At 40.4% G+C, this 25,027-nt stretch overlaps 1 long non-coding RNA gene, 1 other non-coding gene and 1 pseudogene across 3 annotated transcripts; 1 reads left to right on the top strand and 2 right to left on the bottom strand.

Annotated features, from left to right (window-relative positions):
• Positions 1–1,307: 1,307 nt before the first annotated feature.
• LOC105065835 (large ribosomal subunit protein uL4 pseudogene) lies at positions 1,308–2,668 on the bottom strand (annotated as a pseudogene).
• Positions 2,669–5,200: 2,532 nt separating this feature from the next.
• On the bottom strand, positions 5,201–8,933 carry LOC123615646 (uncharacterized). 2 transcript variants are annotated; one of them, XR_006723308.2, is made up of 3 exons: positions 8,818–8,933; positions 8,393–8,481; positions 5,201–5,492 (listed from the first exon to the last, which is right to left on the bottom strand). It is a non-coding gene; the product is annotated as an uncharacterized LOC123615646 (long non-coding RNA). The 2 variants fall into 2 exon arrangements; XR_006723307.2 differs by having other exon boundaries at positions 5,201–5,380.
• A 15,975-nt stretch (positions 8,934–24,908) lies between these two features.
• Positions 24,909–24,980, top strand: TRNAP-AGG (transfer RNA proline (anticodon AGG)). The gene has a single exon. It is a non-coding gene; the product is annotated as a tRNA-Pro (tRNA).
• The last annotated feature ends 47 nt before the right edge of the window (positions 24,981–25,027 follow it).

Raw genomic sequence — 25,027 nt, 5'->3', positions numbered from 1 at the left:
AAGTTAAATATTCAACTTTTTTGTTTCAAAAGCCTTGGTATGTGAAAATATATAATTTATTAGAGCCAGTTTTTGTGTGTAGTGACGGTGATAAAGACTTTACAAACTTAGAAGATGACATGTAAGGATGTTCATTGTACCATTGTTTGCAATAGAAAAATTGAAAACATCCATCAAAAATCGAATAGATAACGGGGAGGGTACAGCTCAAGTGATAGAGCGCTTGCTTAGCATGCATGAGGTCCTGGCTTCAATCCCTAGTCCCTCCTCTAAAAATAAATAAACCTAATTACCTCCCCCCACCAAAATAAAATAATTAAATAATACAATAATAAACTTAAAAAACATAAAGCTAAAAAAATAGAATAGATAAGAAAATGTGGTATATTCATTATGACTGTGACAGCAGTTAGAAGGAATGTTCTTTTAGAAATAGTGTGTCAGACATCGTTTGACCTATCAACCACTCCTAACCCCTTTCTTCATTTGCCATCTTCTCTGTAGAGGATAAAAAAAGCTCAGCACTCCCTTTCCTCAACTCCACTGCACCTGAGTCTTGGAATAATAAAGATCAGTGAAATAGAAATAGAAGTTTGTTGGGGGATTCTGGAGACAAAGGTAGCTGGCACTGCCTTTTCCCCCAGCGTACAACCGTGAAGGAAATGCCAAGAGAAATACGGAGATTCTGGTCCTGACATTACCAAGCCATGGAAAAAAATACCAACTGCTATTTACTTCTGGAGTATTTTTTATGTGAGAAAAGAAATCCGTGTTTGTTTACGTTACACTTGGTTGAATTTTATACTATTTTCAGCCAGAAGCATTCCTAACTGGTACACTGTGTCAATATGGATACATCTCAAAAAATGTTAGAAGATATAAAATGAAAAATGTTAAATGAAAACATTGATATGGCCATAGTATATTGTTTATACAAATTTAAACACTTTTTTTTTTTTGTCTTTCAGTTAAGCAAGTCTTTATTCAAAATAACGCCATGGAAAAAGATAGCACAGGTCAGACTCTGTCCTGAGGAAAATAAAACAATACTATCTTTTGCTGGTAAGGAGACTTAAGGATTGGTATTAAATCTCCATATATGGTAATGTGTACTTTTTTATATATATTTTTATTGAAGTATAGTCAGCTTACAATGTTGTGTCAATTTCTGGTGTACAGCACAATGCTTCAGCCATACATGAACATACATATATTCGTTTCATAGTCTTTTTTTTTTTTTCTCACTACCACTTTGATCAGAACTTTATTCAAACTTAGCTGTCCAAAATAATTTGACCTCCACGGAATAAACAAATTTAAGTTTATGCAACAGCCTTCTTTTCTTCTGTGGTGGGCTTCTTTTCTGCAGGCTTCTTGTCAGCTGCAGGCTTCTTGTCAGCTGCTGGCTTCTTGTCAGCTGCTGGCTTCTTGTCAGCTGCTGGCTTCTTGGTCGCTGCAGCCTTTTTTCCCACCACAGGCTTCTTCTGCTTTTTAACACCAACAACCTTCTTTCCTTTCTTTCCCACCACAGGCTTCTTGCCTGGAACCCCCTTCTCGTCTGATTTGGCTTGTAGTGCTGCTGCTGCTTTATCCATTCGGATCTTGTGATTCTTCGCCTGGCGAAGAATGGTGTTCCGTCGCATGGTCTTTGCATATGGGTTTAGCTTCAACATGATTCTCAGATTTTTCAGTGGATTCTTCTTCAGGACTCTGCGATGAATCTTCTTGCGTGGTGCTCGGAGGGCTCTTTGGATCTCTGGGCTTTTCAAGATTCTGCTAAGGTCTGTATTGAGCATCTTGTGTGTGGGGAGGTTGTAGTTACTCTTCAGGGGAGGCAGCTTTACGCCACGTGCCATACAGCTCATCTAACTTGCAGAAGGCACTTTCAGTCCAAATGCAGAAATGCCTCACATGCCCACCCGGAGCAAGTTTCAAAACATTCAGCTTGCTTACATTAAGCAGAGTAATTCCAGGGATGTTTCTGAAGGCCTTGATGATACCATTGTCCTCATTGTAGATGATGCAGGGTCCCCTGCGCTGGATAAGGCGCCGGTTTCTCATTTTGCCTTTGCCCGCTCTCATTCGCTGAGAGGCATAGACCTTGAGTTTCTTCAGAAGTAAAAGAAGAAAGTTGTAGCTTTCAACTTTATCTTCAACCACCAAGGGAAGTTCAGGAACTTCCTCAATACGATGACCTTTAGACATGACCAGCGCTGGTAAGGCCGAGGCAGCCAGTGCGGAGCAGATGGCATATCGCTTCTGCGTTGTGTTGACTCTCCGGTGCCAACATAGCCAAGTCTTGGTTGGTGCAAACATGCGCCCCCCACGACACATATTTCCAAAAGCACCCTGGCCAGAGCGGTGAGTCCCACCACCTCGAACCCTGGGGATTCGAGCTACAGCTCTGCCAGTACCCCAAGACTCAGCACTGGTTTGATGACCTGCTAATTCACTGACAGCATAGGGCTGTCTGTTGTTTTTGCGCAAGTTGGTGTGAACAAAGTTCACGATATCTGGTCGAATGGGAGCCTTGAACACGGCAGGCAAAGTGACATTTTTGCCAGATGACTCCCCCATTTCAGAGTACACTGATATCAGTGGGCGAGCACACGCCATGGCGGGGAGAGGAGAGAGCCACTCTCCTCTCAACCCGGCGGCTCCCACAGGAAAAGCCATTTCATAGTCTTTTTCACCATAAGTTACTACAAGACATTGAATATAGTTCCTTGTGCTATACAGTATAAGCTTGTTGTTTATCTTACAAATTTAAACACATTTCGGTGACACTTTATATTATTAAAGTAATATAATTTGGATAATATATAGAAAATATAAAGTAATTTAATATGTCTAAAATCTAAAAAGTGTACTGGGAAAATACCAATATATCATGGTAGTGATGGCCTTTGCAGAGAGGAGATGTAATGGGACTCTGGGTTGCATCACGAGAGATAAAGGTACATCAAATTCATCTGTGATATTTTATTTCTTTTATTTAAAATAGAGCAAAAAAGTATGACAAAAATGTTAACAATCTTCGATCCTTGGTAGTGAGGACACAGGTGTTCATTTTATTATTTTCTATATTTTCCTGTATTAAAAGAAAAGTTCTCAAGGAGAAGGAGTAAATGATTCTACTATCTGTTTGAGGAGGAGAACTAAAGGAGAAGCTAAAAAGCTTAGATACCAGTGTGTCTGAGAGACCATTATCCTGTGCCTGGCCCTCTCAGCAAGCTAAGCCTGGAGGTGGTCCATTGAATTCCTCCAGATTGTTTGAGATCAGATGCAACGGGGAGTATGCCTCATTTTCTTGGGAAGGCGGTCACCAGCCTCTAAGCCTTACTACTAGCACGTTGAGGCATCAGGAGAGTAGAAATGGCTGCTTTGGGGATTTGGAAAGATGCATCCACAGGATCCAGAGTGCCATGAGAAACAGCAGAAAAAGCAATCTCAGCAGATGCCAGAGCAAACGAATAATGACTTATGACCAGTCACCCCTTTTACCACTCAAAGTTCTAAATATGGGAGACCCTATATGGAATGGAATCAGCCCATCTGAATAATTTGAAGGAACATCTCATTTATTAAGATTATTTTTTCATTAATTTGGGGAAGTGGGGTTATTAAATATAAATTTCTTAATTATAAAAAATAAGTTTACATTTCTTGCCAACCTGAGTTTGTACACTCCCTACATTTGGATGTCTTTGATTTCCTTCAGGACATTTTTTTGCAAAATATTAGGAAAGTCCATGTGATGTACTCTATAGATTCTTGTTTTCTTTTACCTTCCCCCCCATCTTAAGCATTATATGCTCTAATTTTTGCATTTCCTTTAATAGATAAGTCTCTATCTTTTTTTTTAACATTTTTTATTGATTTATAATCATTTTACAAGATAAGTCTCTTTCTTTCGCTGCAATTGGAAAGGAATTTTAAAAACCCTTTTTGGGAATCACTATCTGAAAACAGAGAGTCAACAAATTGTACATCACTTTGATAAACCCACTATAATTACTACTGTGGGGATTGGGTCAAGAAATAAAATGTGCCATGACAAGGACCATGTCAGATCTATAGAAAAGGGTCATCTCTGGGATCAAATCCAGTGTATTCGAGAAATGTTTGGTTACCAATCTCTTCATTCTTTGTGAACCAAGGCTTCCCAGATCAATCCTTGAGCTAGACACAGGTATCCTAAGTGTGGTCCAAGGCATGCGTGTCCTGTGCAACTGCCTCAGAACACTTCTACTTATAACCTATTGGCCGGATCTTACTCACGTGGCCACAACTAACATATAGAACGCTGGAAATGAATTCCTTTTTCTTAAAGGGCCATGTACCCAGATAAAAACTACAGTGGCTTATGCCAAATCTCTCACGACAACATAAATTTAAAAAGATTTGTTATACAAATACAGGGGTATCTCATGGAACCAGAACGCAGGAAGCCTGGCCCAGCCTGATGAGGACCTTGAATAGGGACTCGTCAGGAATCAAGACCATTGTTCTTTTTATCTTTCTAGGAGCATAAAAGTCCTCAACTGTCAATGCCTTTCTCAGCCGACTAGCCCTTTGCTTGCTCATCCACACACATTCACTCGGCAAATACGTACTGAGCTCTTAGCAGGGACTGGGACTGTTCCAGACATGGGCATAGAGAGAGGAATCAAACAGACAAAAACACATATCCCCAAAATGGTCATCCAAGCCCCTCGAGCCTCTATGTCCTTTCAATTCCAAGGACCCACAATTTTCGGACTTCCTGTTTCTATTTCTCAATTCCTATTCTTCTACAGGATTAAGTAGGGGTCTTAAAACTCCAAAGAAAATTGGTTTCAGGTTGAAGTGGCACATACTCCTGACCTAGTATCAGCAGAGGCCACCGCTAAGCCTCAGATGCAGTGAAAGAAAGTTCTGGAGTCCAGCCAGACCACTTTTCTGACTTCTGTGTTCCAGGTGCCCCTCAGCTGTGCAGAAAGAGTTGTTTCTGAGGTTTCAGGTTGAGGCCTGGGAGCTGGGAGTCGTCGTGACAGTGGTAAAATGGCTAGGCTTCATGCAAAACATGGAGAAAGAGAGTTCAAGTCAGTATCTGCTGGAAAACTAAAGTACAAAACCAAACAGACAGTGCAAATAAAATGTCAGTGTGCAGGGGACAGGCTGAGGCACCAGAAACAGGTATGAGGAAGTGAGACAAACAGGAGGCAACAAGATGAGTGAGCAAGTGTAGAAGGTTTATTATTCAAACTTAAATCCAGAGGAAGGGCAGACATTAGGACTGGTCGATCCAGTGTTGCAGTGATGTCATGAGATCCAACCCCTTCTTCATCCAGAGTTAGAGGAAGGCTGTCCGCAGCAGTCAACTTTACACGCTTCCCCACTGTGATGAGAGAAAAAGAATGGCTTTCGGCAACTCTTTTCCAAGGGGTGAACTTTCCGAGAAACCTTCAGCAAACCCTTCTTAGTATAGGCCAGCCACTCAAGAAGCTTGTCTGTGAATGGAAGAGGGGAGAGAAGTAGCTGAGGGATCAAGGGAATAATTTGTTTTTAAATAGTGAAGGGACAGGATCATTTTTAAAATGCTGACAGGAAAGAGGCAAAAGAGAAAAAGGTAAAAGAGGGGGGTGGGGTGGGAATGAGGCTGGTGCCTGAGAAGAGGTTATTAGGTAGAGCAGTGTTTCTCAAACTTTAACATGCGTGTTATTCACCTGGGGATCTTGGAGTCGCCTGTGGGGTTCTATTAAATGCATATTCTGATTCAGTAAAGTGTGGGGTGGGGCATAAGAGTCTATATTTCTAACAAGTTCCTAGGTGATGCAAGTGCCGCTTGTTGTGGGCCCCATTTTGACTAGTAGGAATTTAGAGCAGTGGTTCTCAGACTTCAGTGTGCGTCAGAATCACCTTGTGGGCTTGTTTCAGACAGGTTTCTGGGACCCACTCCCAGAGTTTCTGATTTAGTACATCTAGGATGGGGCACAAGAATTTGCATGTCTAACAAGCTCCCAGGTGCTGCTGATACTGCTAGTCCAGGAATCACATCTAAGATTGATTTAGCGTGTAAGTGGAGAAGATCACCTTAGAAGAGTGATACCTTCACCATTGAAAAGATAAAGAAAATGCAAAGATTGACAGGGTTGCAGATAAGTTTGGAGGTTTCAGATTGACAGGGTTGCAGATAAGTTTGGAGGTTTCAGATTGACAGGGTTGCAGATAAGTTTGGAGGTTTGTCAGGAGGTAGGATGCTGAGGAATTTATTGCCCAATGGCCTGTATCTTCTCAGTGACGTAGGAGTGGAATCATCAGCTGAGAGCAAGGGAGAGGCTGATGACATAAGGAACTATAAATATTAGGTGAAGGCTTACTGCCTTCCAGTTAGCTCTTCTCATAACACCACACAAAAAGTCAATTTGTTTTGTTATGTATTAAAGGAGCATTTTGCAATTAATTCATCGAGACAAGTTGACCAAGAAATTATGTGGTACAGTGGAAGAATTATTAAGATTTTCCTATGGCTGGTAACTAGAAACACTTGCTTTGGAAATTTCCAAGCCCAAATCTTGTTGATTGTGTGCTTTGATGTAGAAATTTAGGAATTCAATTGGTGTTTGTTTGTTTGTTTTAATGGAAGTGCTGGGGATCGAATCCTGGGCATCATGTATGTTAAGCATGCCCTCTACCTCTGAGCTATTTTCCTCCCCCTCAATTGGTTTTAAAAAGCAGAATGGCATAGAATTTTTGAGGGGGTGGACTCTAGAAGAGAAGCTCTGGTTTCTAATCCGGCTTCATCACATACCACCGTGAAACCCTGGGCATGGGAGTTAACTTCCTTTAGCTTCGGTTTCTCACCAATGAGGACAATAATGGTACCCATCTCATAGAGTTGTTGGGAGAAATAAATGAGATAACACAGTAAGTGCTTAGCACAGTGCCTGTCACAAGTACTTCACCAAGTCAGTTTCTCTCTTTGAGTCTCACTTTCACAAGGGTCTCATGAGGGGATTGGATTGTACCGATTTTAAAGCCACACTCATCTTCATCCATAATTCTAGGTGGCCATCCATGTGACGTTAAAAAAATATATAGTTGTTACTGTAATAACTAAAACTTATTTAACCATTTTTAGTGTGTGCTAGGCATTATTTTAAGTACTTTACACATATGAATTCAGCTGCCCCTCACAATAGCTCTGGGAGATGGGTTTTATTATTCTCCCCATGTTGTAGATGAGGAAGCTGGCACCTGAAGAAAATAATTTGCTCAAGGTCACACAGAAAATAGAGTTTGATTCCACACAATCTAAATCCAGGGCTATATTCTCAACCACTTCAGAATATAGCCTCTTCAGGGCTCTGTAATGTGAATTCACTTCAGATTATGTGCCAAATAAGTGAATCAGAGGAGGCAGCTGTCATTTGGTATTAGTACCTTTTAGGATTCCAGATCTAGGATATGGTTTCAGGAACAAGCTCTTTTTGTTTTGGGTCAGATCCCAAGATGACCTTGGAGTGACCACTAGGGTGTGGTATCAATTAACCAGATATTAGCTTTAAGCAAATTATTTCACATAAACCCTCAATAGTCTACTATTTAGATGCCAAATAATTTTTCTTATTTAATTGGACTGTTATGATACTTAAATAGTATTTTATGCAGATTGAAAGATAATAATGGTTATTTGTTGAATGCCTATTTCATACTAATTCCCTAATAGCCTTAATACAACAGCTTTGAAAAGGTAAATACTAATACATCATTTAACAGATAAAAATCTGAAGTTAGAAATTTGCTGGAGGTCAAGAAAGTTTTCCTTTTTCTAAATTCTAGAATGAAAATAATTATTTCGAAACAAAGTAGTGTGCATTGAACTTTCACAACTTTGGGGGTCTGTCAATCTCCCTGGTAGGGATTTACCTTTAGTTTTTGAGGTGTTATTTTTATCTGGTTCTGGATAATTAATGATAATCTGGTTCAGCACTTTGTCTACTGCAGCAAAGAGAGGAGGAAACAAATCAATCAACAAACATAGAGTCAAATCCCCAAAGGACGAGTGACAATGTTATTGAGATCAGATCTGGGAAAAGATTCAGAAGATGAAATGAGATGAGGATATGTCAGAACTGTAGGGTAATTTCATAGAGATGATGGTAGGGAGTGAGGGAGGGGGTGCAGGGAGCTTCTCTGTTTAAAAGAAAGACATTTTCCTCCACCTCATCTGGCAATGGATTGATTTCCCTGCATTCATTTCAGAAGCTTGAATCTCATAGACTTTTCAGTGAGTGACTCTTTTGGACACGTTCCATGGGATAGAGTACAATGAATTCTTCCTCCCTCCCCCAACCCCCTTTCGACAAACACACCTTCCTACCCAAGACTAAGTTCATCTGGTCAATACCTTGCCTTTTTGGGCAGGATAGTCTCTCAGCTGCTCCAGTTCTCTGAGGCCGCTGACTCTCAGCTCCACCCAATTCTCCAGTTTTATGACTGTTGAAATGAGAAAGTAAAAAAGAAAAGCTGAGATCGTCTAGGCTTTTCAGTCCTTTGGAGACTTGATCTGTTTTCTTTGGTTACACCCAGTTCCTCTTTCATTGGGCGAATAATAAATACACATTGAACATGTATTGTACACAGTGGCTTAGAAGTTATTGCATAATAGAGCCAAACTAGACCTGCTCCAGCATGACCACCCCAGCTCCCCAGCCTGGATATCATGAGACAGAATCCACTGCGACCTTATCTGAATATAGCTATATTCAGAATATCAGAGATACCTGAACAGTACACCAGAGTTTCGTCTCGAGACCAGCTGAATGAACTCACCCATCATTCTTGGATTTTACATCTCCTCATTTAGCTTCTATGTCTCCCACTCTTTTCCTCTCCTGTACTTCCAGACCAATGGCACTTTATCCTCTCTTTCCTGACTCATCCTCCCACTGCTCCCTTCCCTAAAAGACTTTTCCACTGTGCCTTTGGATATTTATTTCCATTATAAACCTACTCCTCCCCTTTCTCTTCTCCTCTATAATCTTCCCTCCCTCCCTTCTTGTTTTATCTTGAAAATCTGGCTTCCGGTGCTACTCGTTAGAACTTAGGGGACTCCTGGTCTCCCATTATCTGCACATCGTAGGGGCTGGAGGGAATTCTGAATTTTTCTCATTTCCATTATTACCAAACCAGTACTCCCCTCAGATGGGTAAACATTTCTCTACCACTTTCTTTCTCATCCACCAGTTTATGGTTCTTGTTTACATTTGTCGGAGCTTGTAGCTCTGAGTTCCTATCTGCCTCTATGTTGTGCCAGCACCCTGATAAATGCACTTTCCTTTGAAAGAAACATTAAACTTCATAACCCCACACTTCCATGATTTATACAACTCGAGTGACAAGTATTTTCACTCCAGGTCAACCAGACTCACACATGACCATGCTAGAAACTGCTCCATATTAGAAATCTTTGACTCCAGTGTACCTACCAGTCTCTATTTCCACCTCTACCAAGCCCTAACTTGTATTACTACTGTTCTCAGATCATACAGAGACATATAGGTTCTTTTTTTTTAATCCAGATTTATTGAGGTTGGACGGACAAATAAAAAAGAGACATATAGGTTCTTTTTTTAATTGAAGTACGGTCAATTTACAATGTTCTGTTAGTTTCTGGTGTACAGCATAGTGATTCAGTTATACTTCTGTATATGTATTTTTAATTATAAGCTATTATAAGCTACTGAATATAGTTCCTAGTGCTGTACACTAGGACCTTGCTATTTATCTATTTTATACATAGTAGTTTGTGTCTGCTAATCCCAAACTCCTAATTTATCTCTCCCTACTGCAGACATATAGGTTATTTATTTTTTTTTTTTTTTAATGGAGGTACTTGGGATTGAACTCAGGACCTTGTGCTTGCTAAGTATGTGCTCTACCACTGAGCTGTCCCCGGTCCTAAACTTTTTTTCTTTTTTTTCCTTTTTTAATATAAATTCTTAATCTTTCTTCTTTTCCAGCCTGTCAGCCCCATTGCTGCCTTACTTCCTTCACTCTTTCTTTTTTCGTTTTCATATTCTTTTTCATTATAGGTTATTACAAGATATTGACTAGAGTTCCCTGTGCTTTACAGAAGACCTTCGCTCTTTAGTTTCACCTCCGTGTTTTATCACCTCAACTGCTCTCTCAGGAGCACTCTCACCTCCCTCACATCCCTTCCTTCTCCTGTCATCCTGGACATCAAACACCATCTCGAGAACAAATCCTATGCCGTCTTCTTAGCCCCTATACCAAGAATGATGAGGGATGCTGTGAGGATAAATGCCACCTCAAATTTCTGGATCTGTAGACGCAGAGCAACACTCAAGAACCTCCTTCCTTGTCTTTGGTTGATTCCCTTCCTCTTCCATTCTTCTCTCCCACCATTCCACGCTTTCCCCGTTCACCTCGAGCCCCCTTAAATCCAGAGCTACTCCCTCTGTAGCTTACTCTTTGCTAGTTTTTAAATCACTTTCACATTATGCATTTGTACAGATCTCTCTCGCTCTCTCTCTCTCTCTTTTTTTGGTTTCTTTTTTATTTCTTTTTTTGTGGGTTTTTTTTTTTGTGTGTGTGTGTGTGTGTGCAGATTGTCTTTCTTGGTCAGTTTTACTCATTTTTATTTTTCCAAAATATTTTACATAATCCAAATTTCCAATATAATACACATTTCTTTTAACTTACATGTGCAGAATGACAGTGACTGAATCAGAGAGAAGAGCTGAGAAAAGGGATGGAAGAAAAAGCACATTGCTCCCCCTTTTGACCCATCAGTCTTCAGTTTGAGTTAATAATCCTTTTTTTAAAATTTATTTTTTAAATTGAAGTATATTCAGTGGATCGTGTTGCATCAGTTTCTGATGTACAGCATCATGTTTCAGTCATACGTATACATCCATATATTCCTTTTCATATTCTTTTTCATTACAGGTTACTACAAGATATTGAATATAGGCCCCTAATAATCTTTTTTCACTTAAGATAGTTTAAACTGGACTTCTGTCATGACCAAAAGTGTCTTAGTTAATATACCTATCTCTTGTGAACGCTCTGTTTTTCTTCTCTGTCCCCTAACAGTCAGAGACTCAATGTTTTCCCTCATTACTCACATTTGAGTGAGGATTAGTCTAGATCAGCAAACTATAGCCTGTGGGCCATATCTGGCCAACCATCTGTTTTGTTTTTACAGCCCACAAGCTAAAAATGGTTTTCCCATTTTTTTAATGATTGCATTTTAAATGGTTATATAAATACCTACATAATAGCCTTGATTATGTCTCTTAGCCCACAAAACCTGAAATGTTTACTTATCTGGCCCTTTAAGAAAAACCTTGCCAACCCCTGATTTAGAAAGACATAATAATTGACTAAAAATATTGTGCATTTATTTTCCTTTGGCCCCTCCCTATTTACCTGGCTGCACTTGGAGTCCTTCATTATGTGGGTTTAAATAATCAGCTCAGAATTTCAGCTTCCTGAACAGGGTAGAGAGGAAGTTAGAGTCATGGGCCATCTTGTCTAGAAGTTTGTCTTGGTAGACCTTGCCCATTGTTTGCTCAAACTGCTGCCCATGTAACAGTTTTTGGTATCTGATTTTCTGTTTGGTTTGGCTTCTGCTTTAGGTACAGGTGTATGGCTTCCTTCTTGGCTGTTTTGTAAGCTGAGTTGCCTCAGGGGTCAGTTGCCCCTAAAAATAAGGAAATTACTCCTAGTGCTGAGGCAAGCTACCTGCTTTAATGAGATGTATGGTCAGGGAAAGACCCTTCCACTGGTTTTTCTCTTTTGAAGGCCTCCTTTTCTTTCCTAAACTCTGCAGTGGCCTTGAGTTAGTCTGTAGTGTCAAAAGAAATTCCAAGTAGAAATGACCCCTATCCCTCCAAAAAACAGCTTTTCCTTGGAGATCTTATTTCTCTGATTAGTGAGGATTAGTGAGGATCTGCTAGGATTTCCTTTATTTAGTTTTCATGGTACTGCACTAGTCTGTTAAAAATTATGTGTATGAGTTTTAGCCTTACATTGAGTCCCAGCTGACCATTATCTAGCAGAAACATTTGTGGTATGCACCTATATCTCCCTTATATTGTTTCATCAATGACGCATAATCTCATCATTGATGTTAATTTTCCTTTGATTATTTAAATCAGTTGTATGAAGATAGAGGAGCAGGGATATATTTCCTTCACTCACACTCAATCATTGGGGGATAACAAAAATTCATTAAAGACTGAAAGTTTTTGTCAGACCACCAACTGAGACCCTAAAAACACAGTTCACGTCCCAGCCATAAAGTCATGAATGATAATGGAGACAATATGAACTAATTCTTAGGAGAGGGACTGAGAAGTCTGGAGAAAAGGCATTATTGATTGGCTCCTCTTATGCCAGGTGCAAGGTCCAGAGCTAAGTAGGAAGGATCAGCACTTCTCCCCAAATAGCCCATGATGCTTCCCTTCCCCTCAGGTAGCAATGATGGATCAAGAACATATCCTATATGCAAGATAGATAAAAAACAGAACTAGAAGAGTCTTCTGGGATTTGTTCCTGCCAGGGCACTTGTACAGAGAACTTGACGGTTACTCAAGTTATCGCCTTCTGTCCATGGTGCTGCTGTCAGTAAGCTGTCTTCTACTGCACAGCAGGCTAGTGGGATGCTCTTGATGAAATAGGTTCCAGTGATCCCTGGGAGTCTCATTGAAGAAAAGCACACACCTTAAAGATAATTGGGATTTTTCACAGCAGAATAAGTTTAAATCACACTGTGATGAAGACTCACAGTCTGACCCTGAGTTGGATGAAAGCAGGACAAACTTTAAATAAAGACTGCTGCAGAGACATAGGACACGTGAGAAGAAGCATGTTTAGGAGTGAGCTTGCCTGGGGATCACCCTCCAGAATGGTGGAGTGAGGACCTCAGTGAACTCACCCTCCCACAAAAACAGCAGAAATACTGGCAAAAAAACCTAAAATCAACTGTTTGAACACTTTGGAAATTAACCAAAGCCACAGAACAAACTGAAAACCATCTATCCAAGAGAAACAACTGAACTTTGGTTAGAAGGTGGGATCCGTGATATTTTAACTTGTGGATGGGATACTATTCCCATCCACCTTCCCTCCCCAGCTCAGTTTCTTGGTAGCCACAAAAAGCCAGCAGTCTCACAGCCAGTGGAGAGGACTGACCTCTTGTGGAGCTCAATTAAAAGCAACATCCCCAGAGCACAGTCAATATTTTGTCTGAACTTGCAGCTCCCTGGAAAACCTCTGTTCTTAGGTAGTTGTGGCTATTGGATTTGACTCCGAATTCAGCTTGACAGAAAAAAATACCCTGCTCCCAGAGCTTTATCAAAACAACAGGCATCCACTGGCAACATGGCAGCTGCTAAGGCTAGACTTTGAGTAGGGGTTAGCAAGAGACAGGCTGGGAATTTAAGAACACAGCCTGGAGAACCAGGTAAATATAGGGAACTCTGAAAAGCCCTAGCATATTCCAGGGGATCTAAAAAGTTGTGTGAATGCGCAAGGCTGTGCTCATGCCCAGGAGAGACACTGAGATGGAGAAGGTCCTAGACACTAATTTCTGGCTGACTTTAAGTCTCTTTGCAAACAGAAAGTGAAAGCTCAGGCTGAGTGGTAAACTGCCTAAAGTTTGAAGGCATGCCTTCTCACACAGATTCCCTTGGCAAAGGGTAGAAGACATAAAGACGTCCATAGTCAAGGATACCTCCTGTTCCTAATGAGTTTTAATTTTTCTTCCTAGGTTTAAGGAATGAGTAACAGGATCTAGGACCTCATTCCCAGGGAGGGTAAAAAGAAGCAGGGAATTATTCCTCTGGACTAGTTTGAGGTGGGAAATGGAGAGTGATACAATAGTGTGAGGGTTCAAAAGGGACCCTGGCACTGAGGCTGGGCCACAACCCCTGAACCTGAGAATCAAGTACACAGGGTGAAAGTGAAGAGCTCAGTGGTCTTTGCCTTCTTCTAACCCACCATGGAAATCTACTGGGGGAATCAAGAGAATCAGGGAGACAAAGGGCAAAGGGAGAGTAGGAATGAACTAGGGATCCTTGGGGATAAGGTCTGGACCATGCACTCTCTTCTCTCCTTAGAATTTTTGTATTTGTCATATCCCATCCCTGGAAGAAAACAATACCTATTACTGCATGCTCCTGCATGTGTCTGGGGCTCACAGAATCATTGGAGCTGTCAGAATAAGAATTAGGGGAAGAATAGGGAGAGGGGTGATATGTCAACATAGCCCCAGCAGTCTTGAGCTAATCTCCTCCCTGGTGGCTGCTCCCTTTGGGATGGCCCAGGATCCCCATTCACCCTCTGCTCCATTTCATCAAAGCCTCTCCTACTCTGCCTTGTCCGGGTCTGGATTCTTTTCTCTCCTCCCTTATCTGTCTCTGTTCTCTGAAGTATTCTCCCATACTCACAACCATCAGTTTGTTCCCACACGTTCCCAGCCATAGTTCCTTAGAGGGACCAGGTGCCAAGATAGCTAAGCTCCTGAACAGAGGACTCAAATACCAATGATGACTATTGAGCTCACCTGAAAGCAGAGTTGAAGACAAAGAATTGAGTGAAGTTTATTTGGAAGATGATCACAGGAGGGATAGAGGATAATGAAATAGAGAAGGAAAAGATCACTCAAAGGTCATTATCTAGATTGTTGCTGTGAGTAACAGGAGCCAGAGCCTCCTTAGAAACTACAGAATGCCTCCCAGAATGGTCCATCTGAAGGATGGGAGGCTGGGTCACCATCCACTCCCATTCTGCACTGGATGAGTTTGCCCTGCACTAACTTGTCTAGGGATCTAGCACCTCCTGTGGCATTGGAGAAAGTCCTGGGACAGGATATGCAAGATGTACTGTATGGAGGCAGGGCCACGGTCAGTGCTAGGTGCATCTGGGCTCACACGGAACTGTCCACCACAGCTGCTTCTGAAAGCAGAGGTGGGTCAAGGAGACTTAATGTGAGAGCCCAGAGCATCTGCTGTAGTCCCTTCCTCTGATTTTTAAAACTTTCTCATCAGAAACCATTATTGATGACATAATTTATAATGAATGTTTACTTGTGTCACTTCCTGTAGTTGAAATTCAAAAGTGACATTTGTGGTTGGCAGAGACTGAGAAATTATACTAATATTCTGCTACACCTAGGATAAATCAGCAGGATGGAAGAAAAAGAAAAGGGCTAAAATGGGCTGCTGCTGACTCAGTAAAGGTCAAGTCACAAGTAATTTGCAGTTTCAAGTACTTGCATAAGTTTCAGATAATTTTTCTGTCTAAACCCAGAAACTAGATTTCAGTTTTACTTGTGATATTTCTCAAGAGAAGATTTGAGGGATCTGGTCTATAAGTGTACTACGTCCAAGTTCATGGAGTGCTTCTCACCTTTGTGAAAAAGATTTCCAGAATTTTTAGTTGCTACTCTTGTGGGTGGGGAGAAACAGTCATGATTGATACTTTTTGCAAATAATATGGCACCTACTGAATTCTCACATGATACATGGGATTTTTGGTTTAGTGGTTTTCCTGTTGGTATGCATATTCTATGCTGTTGGAGAGTGGACATGCTAATTACTAACTTCCCATCACTTCCTAGCACCTGAACCTTACTCCCCAAACATTTTGCTACCACAGTTGCTAACAACTTGGATGGCATGATAACAAATATTTTCCTTTTAAGATTGTATCATGATTAATTTGGTTGGAAGCAGAAAAGACAAGAGAAAACGTGGTGGAGTCATCAAAGGCCCTTTTGGCTGGTTTGTGTAGTGAGTAGATCCAAGGCGAGGATTTGATCATCCCCTGGTCCCAATCTATTATTCCCAGTGACTTTATTGTAACTGGTTGTTATGCTGGAAACCATATTAGTTTTGTCCACCAGGGGGCGTTTGCAAAATAGAATATATAAAATTATGTTGCAAGATTCGCTCTTGCCTAATTGGGGAATGAGCCAAAGTTATAAAATTGACATCCAGTTTCAGAAAGAGTGTGCCCTTTTCTGAAGAAACCAGGCCCTTTGAGGATACTTGCAAGTACAAAAAAAAAAAAAAAGACATTACATATGGTCAGGATGTAAGAGAGATTTATGTTGCCAGTACCACAATGAGCTATAGACTCAGGTGTTATCTGTGTTCTAGGTCTCAGTACAAGAAGGACTTGATGACCCGTTTTTTTCTTAGGATTACAGGTGGGTTCTGTTTGGTTAGGAGTACCTGAGCTCCCCACTTCTCTCTTGGACATTAGGCATAATGCTTTGGTCCAAAACAGAGAATTTGCTTATTACCTCAGAGAAATCCTCACCCACCCTGAGTGGACAGGATGGTACCAACATTGCACTTTTTACTTACCTCTGAGAAATCGACAAGAAAACAGGCACCTAGATCAACCTTATGCAGACCAGATGGGTGGTTTGTTTGTAGGATTCCTAAGTACTGAAGTACTTACTGCTTTTATCCACTTGGCATCTCTGCCATCGCTTTCTTCTGATAGCAGGCTCACTCTCTACGCAGGGAGAAGGCCAAGCTCAGCTAATCTTACAACATGTCACCCACGGGAGTTAGGCCACCAGAAGTCATGGGCATACGCAGATTCTGTCTCCCAGGAATTGCAATCTTGAATGGAGACACACAGAAATAGTTTAGAACGGAGATGCCTTATGGCAACATCCTAAAGAGAAGCTCTGGGAGATGACTATGCTGCTCTAATGTCAATTCCTTCCAATCAAGGCAGAGCAAATGGGCAAGAAAAAGAAATAAAAGCTATCCAAATTGGAAAGGAAGAAGTAAAACTATCTCTGTTTGCAGATGGTATGATTTTACATGTAGGATACCCTAAAGAATCTACACACACACACACACAAACTCATAAAAAGACTGTTAGAGCTAAAAATTATTTTTGTAAAACTACAGGATACAAAATAAGTACCGGAAAATCAGTTGTATTTCTATACAACAGTTACAAACAATATAAAAAGAAAATTAAGAAAACAATTCCAAGTCATGGGAATGTAATACACAGCATGGTGAATATAGTTAATAATACTGTATCGCCTATTTGAAAGTTGCTAAGAGGCTAATCTTTAAAGTCCACATCCTAATAGCATCAAAAAAATTAAAATACTTCAGAATAAATTTAACCAAGGAGGTGTAAGACTATACCAAAAACTATAAAACATGGCTGGGTGAGACCTAAATAAATGGAAAGATATCTCATGTAATAGATTGGAAGACTTCCTATTAAGATGTCAATACTACTGAAAGTGGTCTACAGATTCAATGTAATCTCTAGCAAAATCTCAATTTTTTTTTCAGAAATGGAAAAGGGCAAGATTATTTTACCTATTCTAAGTTTTTTGATATGATCATATTTAAGAAATACTTTCTGAATCACATAAGGTATCAGGAAACAAAATGTTACTATAAAATGAATTTATAGAAAACAGTGTGAAGGAAAAGCTGGGCTGGTCTAACAAGATAACACAGGTCTAGGAATGTGAAGGAGAGGCTGGGCTGGGCCTTACAAGATAACTCACAAGTCTAAGTATCGGAATACTGATCTGAGTTCTGCTTGACTAACTTGTAAATCTAAGTTAATTAGTGTTGTTTTGCTGTTCATGTTTTTTTGCTAGCCAGCTGGATTTTCAAAGATACATATCTGGCGTTGGAATGTTGGTTTGCTGCCTCCCCACCTCCACTTTTGTGATGATAATGCTGCTAAAGCTGTTCCATGCCTATTGGCTGAATACCCCAAGCTTGTACTTTACCCTATAAAACCTCATGCGCACCTCTTGGAGGTGCTCAGAGCTTTGGAGCAGAAGTCCCTCTGAGCCTGCCGGCGTAATACATCTGAGTACTCCAACCCTCCGAGTGGTGCTTGTTTCTTGACTGGCCTGTCGTTTCCGTAACAACAGTATGGTGGTTTCTCAAAAAATTAAACAAGAATTACTACATGACTGACCCAGCAAGTTCTGGGTATGTACCCCCAAGAATTGAAAACAGGGACTCAAATAGATATTTGTACAAGCTTATTCACAGCAGCATTATTCACAATAGCCAAAAATTGAAGCAGCCCAAGTGTAGATCCAAAGATGAATGGATAAACAAAGGTGGTATATATATACAGTGGAATATTATTCAGCTGTAGTAAGGAATGATGTTCTGATACATGCTACAATGTGGGTGAACATTGAAAACATTATGTTACGTAAAATAAGCCAGACACAGAAGGAATAAATATCGTATGAGTCCACTAATGTGAGGTACTGGAAGTAGTTAAATTCATAGAAACAGAAAGTAGAATAGAGTTTACCAGGAGAATGGGAGAATGGGAATTATTGCTTAATGAGTACAGAGTGCCCATTAGGGATGATGAAAAGGTTTTGGAAATAGTGGTGGCAGTTGCACAACATTGTGATTGTAATTAGTGCCTCTTGAGTTGTACACTTATAAATGGTCAAAATGGCAACAGCAAAAAAAGACTACTATTTTTTCCAAGATTTGTGAGCTGCTTCCACATCAAATTCCTTTTTTCCCCCCTTAGCAAGTAGCAGTCATTTTCTGGGTTTAAATCCAAAGGACTTTAATACACTGCCACCACCTTCCCGTCTTTGCTGATTAGGAATCCTGAGTGGTCATTACATGAGGCCCTGTGTTTGTGAATTTCCGAGCTCTGCAATGTCGATGCAACCACAATGGATGGGAAGAAGCCATGGGAATTGTGTGTGGCTTCTTGAAAAAGGGGTGGGAGAAAAAAGTGAGTGACACTTTTGGCCTTTAGAATTATGAAATTTCACTTAAAGAGAATCTGCATTTGGAGTCCTCAGTTTTGAGTTAGGGTGAGAGGTGGAGGAAGGGCTTCTGGCAGAAAGAACAGTGTCTTGTAAGAAATTGTAAACAAAGAAACAGCAGTGGGTTTTTGTTTGTTTGTTTGTTTGTTTGTTTTGCAGAATTGGCAGAGGGTAGATTAGAGTTTGTCAGGATGTGAGGGAGGAGAGGAGCCTGTCAGAAAGAAAGGATGTGCTCTGACAGTGAAAGGGACATATGAAGAACTTTTACTCAGATACAACAGTCTTGGAAAATGGGCAGTCTATCAGTTGTTACTATTTCAGGGAGGATGTTTGGGGCCCAAAAAAGATTGAACAAAGGAGTGATCAAGTAGTAATCTCAGAAGTAGCTGATTCTTCCCTGGAAAAAGCCAAAGTTCAGGAAATCATTGAAAGGTACCCTCAAAAAGCAACAAATACAAAGCAGGGCTGGTACCAGAGAAAAGTAAGTGAGACACCTATTGTGCACAATTAAAAAGGTGATCCGTCTCTGGGTCCTGCAAATGCAGGGTGTGTATCAACTAGAAGTATTTTCTACTATTCAATTGTAATTTCTGACCTTGAGTCCCCATCCTGCCTAAGGCAGAAAACAATCTTGCCAATTTAAGGCAAACAATCCAATTCAATTCTATCTCAATTCACGTTTAAAATAGTGTGTTTAGGTTTGTTCCTACTTGGCCTTTCTTCCCTTTGAGTTTAACTCCTGTGAGTGGCAGTGTAAATGAGGAGAGATTGTCAGATTCTCAGTCTCTACCTGTCTGGTCCTCCGAAAGCTGTTTTTATCTACTTTCTGAATATTTTTTTGCTTTACAAGACAGAAATGGCTTTTGAGCTTACAAATCAAAATGTGTTGCCTTTTGTTTCTGACACTGCACAGTGATGTCCCCAACCTCCACCCCCATTTGCCCAAATCTGTGGGAGATACAGAGCTAATTCTAGGTTGTGGGGAAAAAATCTCTTCTGGAAGAACAAAAAGAAAACAAAAGGACAGTCTGGAGGGTAAGGAAATACACATTAACATTTGAAATATTATAGCCCAGCACACACACAATGACATACGCTACAAGCAGCGTGCTTAGGATATACACGGAGTTGAGGGAAACCAGAGTGTCGAGATCCATGAAACAGGAGTCAGACAGCAGCACACATGACCCACCACAGAAGGTCATGTGTAAGACTGGGTTGGACGCTGGGCTGACAGTGGAAGGCTAGTTCCTTGACAACTCCACCAAGGAGGTGCTGTATTAAGAGGAAGTTTTCAGACCTCAAGCTCATTGATTCATGTTTTGCTCTTAGAAGATCCCCACAAGGCAGGAGTGGCACACGATGAGAATGTCACCTAGAACCAGGAGCTACAACTGTGAGGAACTGTGGGGCTGCAGGCAGGAGCAGCGGCAGCCTCTGGGGCATACGCAGCAGCAGAGGGCTGCAAAGACCATGGAGGTGAAACTGCAGGGAATACAAAACTGTACACTCTGCTTGGAGAGATGCCTTTTATAAATACACGGAGTCATATTCCTGTTAGAGCAGGCAGATAGCTAGATATGAGCAGAGAAAGGGGTCACAGACCAAATGGCAGGAATTGGGCAGAAAGGAGGGGCACAGGCCAAATGCAGGAAACCACACATCATGTAAGCAGCAGGGATCCTTGGGTAGAGAAAGAAAAGCAGGAACCTTGGGGCTGATAAGGGATCATGCCTTTTGGGATGACAAGTGGCCTGGAGAAGAACAAAGAAAGGTGAGAAAAGGCAGGAATTTCTAGTGTCCGAATGTAACCTTTTGCTCATTATGCCATCATTTCAATAAAATTAGCCTTGCAGATCAGAAGTACCCATCATGCACCGACGCCATGACACTTCCAATCCAGACTAAATAAAGACAAAAATCCCTCCTCCCTTTGGGAAGGTGGAGTTGGGATGATAATCAGAGAATATGATCCCAAACCGTTCCCTCCCCAGTGAATATTCCGCCCATTCATTTTTACACCCTATGTAACTAACTTGCCAAAGAAACTCAGGGCAGCTGCTCACTTAAGCCTGCCCACTCTCCCCTGAGAGTGTACTATCCATCCTTTAATAAGTCCTCACTTTACCTTTTTTTAACCTCTAAGTCTTGTCTCTGAATTCTTTCTGGGACGGGACGAGAACCTGGAACACTGGTTGCATCTATCAGCAACGTTCCTAAAGGAGAGTGGAGGCCACAGCCTATGGCTGTCTTTGGTGGGCCTAGAATATGGGCACCAAAGATGAAATTCCTATGTTGTAAACATGAGATAAACACAAAGGGAGCAGAAGGAAGATACAGTACATCATCTGTCACAGTTTTTTGCTGTCCAGTGTCAGTCCTCCTTTTTGTGGTTGGGGGAGGGTATCCCTAACTTTGCATAGTCTTGTGATTAGCTCACAGAATCAATGCAAACCTGGAGAATCAGGCTCAGAAAACAGAGGCTGAGACAACTCAGGCCTAAGAAGCAGGAATCACCGCAGCTGTCTTTTATCAAGAAGTGTTTACTGTGCCTGCCGTGGTGAGACACTGCCACCGCACCCCCACCCTGTGAATTTCCAACCATCCCTTCGTCATTTCATCACTCACTCAAGACTCAAATGCCTGGGTAGGAGCAATTATTTGGCCTGTGGCCTGGTGGCTGGGATTTACCAGAGGTGGGATTTACCTCTTTGGTTACTGTAGTGTGAGGTGAACTACTATCTCTCACCATGAAAGAAGTTGGATGATGGGCAGAAAAGAAAGAAAGCTCACTAGTCTGGGTCTTAGGAATAACCCTTACAAATTTCCTTCTTTTTGCAAGGAGACAAAAGTAATTCAGATATTATTGTCTGGGAAATGAAAGTTTATATGCAAGGTAAATTTTTCTTTTCAGGGAAGCTTACTGTCACAACTTCTTATTGCGGACCATCTCTCAATTGGGTTTTAGTTTTTGTGAGTGTGTTTTTTTTTTAGTGGGGGTAGTCACTAGGTTTATTTATTTGTTTACTTCTTAATGGAGGAACTGGGGATTGAACCCAGGACCTCATGCATGCTAGGCACACACTCTACCACTGAGCTATGTCCTCTCCTGACCCAACTGAATTTTAATTGCATAGTTGGTGTGCTCGGAATATCTGGAATGTACTGATGAGATTCATAGTAAATCTAAAACAGGGAAGTCCTTTCTCACTGTTTCCGCTGTCTTACCCCAACAATGAAAACTCTGCCATGGCCAATGGTTGGCAGCCAGCCTGTAGATTCAGATCACAGTTAGATTATGGAAAATCACTACAGCGTGGGAAATGAAGTTTTGTGGACAAGAGGATTATGCTGAAACATTTTCGTGCATTCTTCTAGAACTCAGGAAAAGTACAGAATTGGGTTAGAACATTCTGGGAGGGGCTGGAAGAACTGCAGTGGGTCTAGTGAAAGATGGTTAAAGCTGCAGTTGTCAAAGAAAGAACTCTGACGCCTGAAGGAGACCTCTCCAGCTAGAGCCCTGAATAAGAATTGAGAAAGGGGAAATTTGGGGATTTCATTGTTTCTTTGGGTGTAAAGAATGGGAGATTCATTTGGGGAACATCAATTTCTCTTAAAAATACAAGAGAAAGCGTTCATTCTGTTAAGTTCCAAATGTTATGCTTTTTATTTTTTAAATTTATTTACTTAATGGAGGTATTGGGGGTTTAACCCAGGACCTTGTGCATAGCATGCACTCCACCGCTCAGCTATCCCCCCCACCATGTTATGCTTTTTAAAAATAGCTGGCACAGTGTTATTTGGGTGGTGTCATCTAATAAGCCAGATTTGAAAACAGAGCTGAGCAGGAAAGAAAGTGTGAGTTCTCACGTAGTATATAATGTGTCTGTTGGATAGAAAAGTAAATGTTCTGCCTTCATCCATTTCGAAGGCTTCAGAGGCCAGGATCAAAGAGGCATTCATAAAGGCCTTGAAGAGCTAGGCTGCTTGTCTTATTTGCTCCAGACCAGTGTCTGGGAGGCTGGCCCAGGATGTGTGGGCAGAATTTGTCTATTACCTTGAACTCCTTCCCTAGAACATCCAAAGGGGACAGTGTGTTCCAGGAAAAACTGATACAAAATGGTCAACACAAGACAACTTCTGAAAAACTTGCCTGCTGGACTTCAAATCTGACAAGGTACTAGAAAACATTAAAACCCTAAAACAGAACAGATGAACATTTTAAATACTTCTTTTAAGGCTGAAAAAAAAAAACCCTCCATAAATGAAAACAAACTCCAAATGACAAACCAGGAAAAATATTTTCCACCACTTGATAAAGTGTCAGTGTTCTTAACATGTATATTAAAAGTAAACTACTCCCTAGGGAAAAAAGGAGACAAAAACCGTAAAAAGGCAGCTTGTAAAAAATCATACACAAACGGTTAGTAGCATGGAAAAGTTTTCAACTTCTCCAATAATTTAAAAGTACAAATGAATGCAGCAATGATGAAGTGTTTTTACCTACTAGACAGGCAGCAATTAAAAAACCAATACTACCCAGTGAATTTCCTGGTTATGGAAATTAAGCAATCATGTCCCATTGGTATAAACGCAAATTGGTGCAGCTTTTTTGCAGTATTATACAACAATGCCCATCAACCTTTACAATGTGTATTCCTTTTAAAGCATCATCTCTTCTACTGGAAATGTATCTTACAGATATATTTATACAAATGGAAAAAGGTATAAGTACAAGATTGTTCATTGCAACAGTAATGTAGGAATAAATACCTAAGTTCAAAGTAAATGCCCAATTAACAGAGAAAATTAGTGAATTACTAAACATCCATCCAATGGAAGACTCTGGAGCATTAAAAATAGTAAGATCAGTATCTTTTTCCTGCATCAGTGTACGGCTTAATAAATTATTACAAAGTTACTGAACCTATTAACAGCCCACATGCCCCCTCAAGCTCCCTCCTAGTCGCAAGTATCCTCTTTAGAGGTAACTACATCCTGATTTCTATCACTGTACATTAGTTTTGCCTGTTTTGAACTTTATTTCAATGTAATCATATAGTATATTTTCTTTTGTGTCTGTCTTCTTTGGTCATCATTGTGAGATATATTCATATCAAATGTTGTTACAGTGTGTTAATTCCTGTTGCTGTATGGTATTTTTATTATATATAGCAAAATTTATTTATTTATTCTACAACTGGGTTGGCTCTAGTTTTGAGTTATTATGAATAATGTTCTATGAATATTTCTTTTATATATTTTCACATATATCTATATGTTGGGTATATACTTTGGAGTAAAACTATTGTGTGCCTATGTATATATTGCTTTAGTAGATGCTGCCAAATAGTTTTCCAAAATGGTTATTCCAATTTTTATCCCCATCAGCAATGTATAAGAGTTTTGGTTGCTTATATTAAAAACTTGGAAGTATATTTATGAGCTTAACAACAGCCACCTCTGGGGAGTGGGATTAGGGAAGAACAGAGGACTGTATAGTTTATAAAGTACTTTTTTTTTTTAACAGCATTATTTATGTTTTAAAAACTAATAATATTTTTCTTCTTTTCTATATCCTGTTGATTTTATAATTTAAAGAATAAAGCCTTAAATATATGGACAGAGATCAATCCAAAGAAATGAAAGACACGGTTAGGCTAATAAGAGTTAGTAGTAAGAGTTAAGTGAATAGGCGTCAAATTTAACTTTGAGCTGCTTGACAGCCCAGGCAGGATATAGTCTGAGTAATTCAGGGTACTTAGGTGTTCTCAATATTGATAAGATGTGTCAAGAGCGTGGGGAGCATGATTCACCATGTGTTTCCCAATTAGGCAATGGCCGGTTTTTTGGCACAGCTGAAGACCAGATTTCAAGAAATAGAAAGTAGGGTAGAAGGTAGTATAGAAATAATGAAAGAGGTGGAAATGCAGGTTTGCAGTAGATTGTGAAGGACTTTAAGCCAGTTCAGGAGATGTAGACTTTATGATTTGGGCAATAATGAATCACTAAAAGTCTTTAATCAGGGAAGTAAGACAATATACACTTTAAAGAAAAATTTTTAAAGAGGAATTTATCTTGAGGGGAGAGTATAGCTCAGTGGTAGAGCACAAGTTTAGGATGCTTGAGGTCCTGGGTTCAATTCCCAGTACCTGCATTGAAATCAGTAAACAAACAAACAAATAAATAAATAAATATGTAATT

This window comes from Camelus bactrianus, chromosome 16 (assembly GCF_048773025.1).
Source record: "Camelus bactrianus isolate YW-2024 breed Bactrian camel chromosome 16, ASM4877302v1, whole genome shotgun sequence".
In the NCBI taxonomy this organism is placed as follows: domain Eukaryota; kingdom Metazoa; phylum Chordata; class Mammalia; order Artiodactyla; family Camelidae; genus Camelus; species Camelus bactrianus.
Note: the sequence above shows the minus strand (reverse complement) of the source record. Positions and strands in the feature narration are given on the sequence as shown.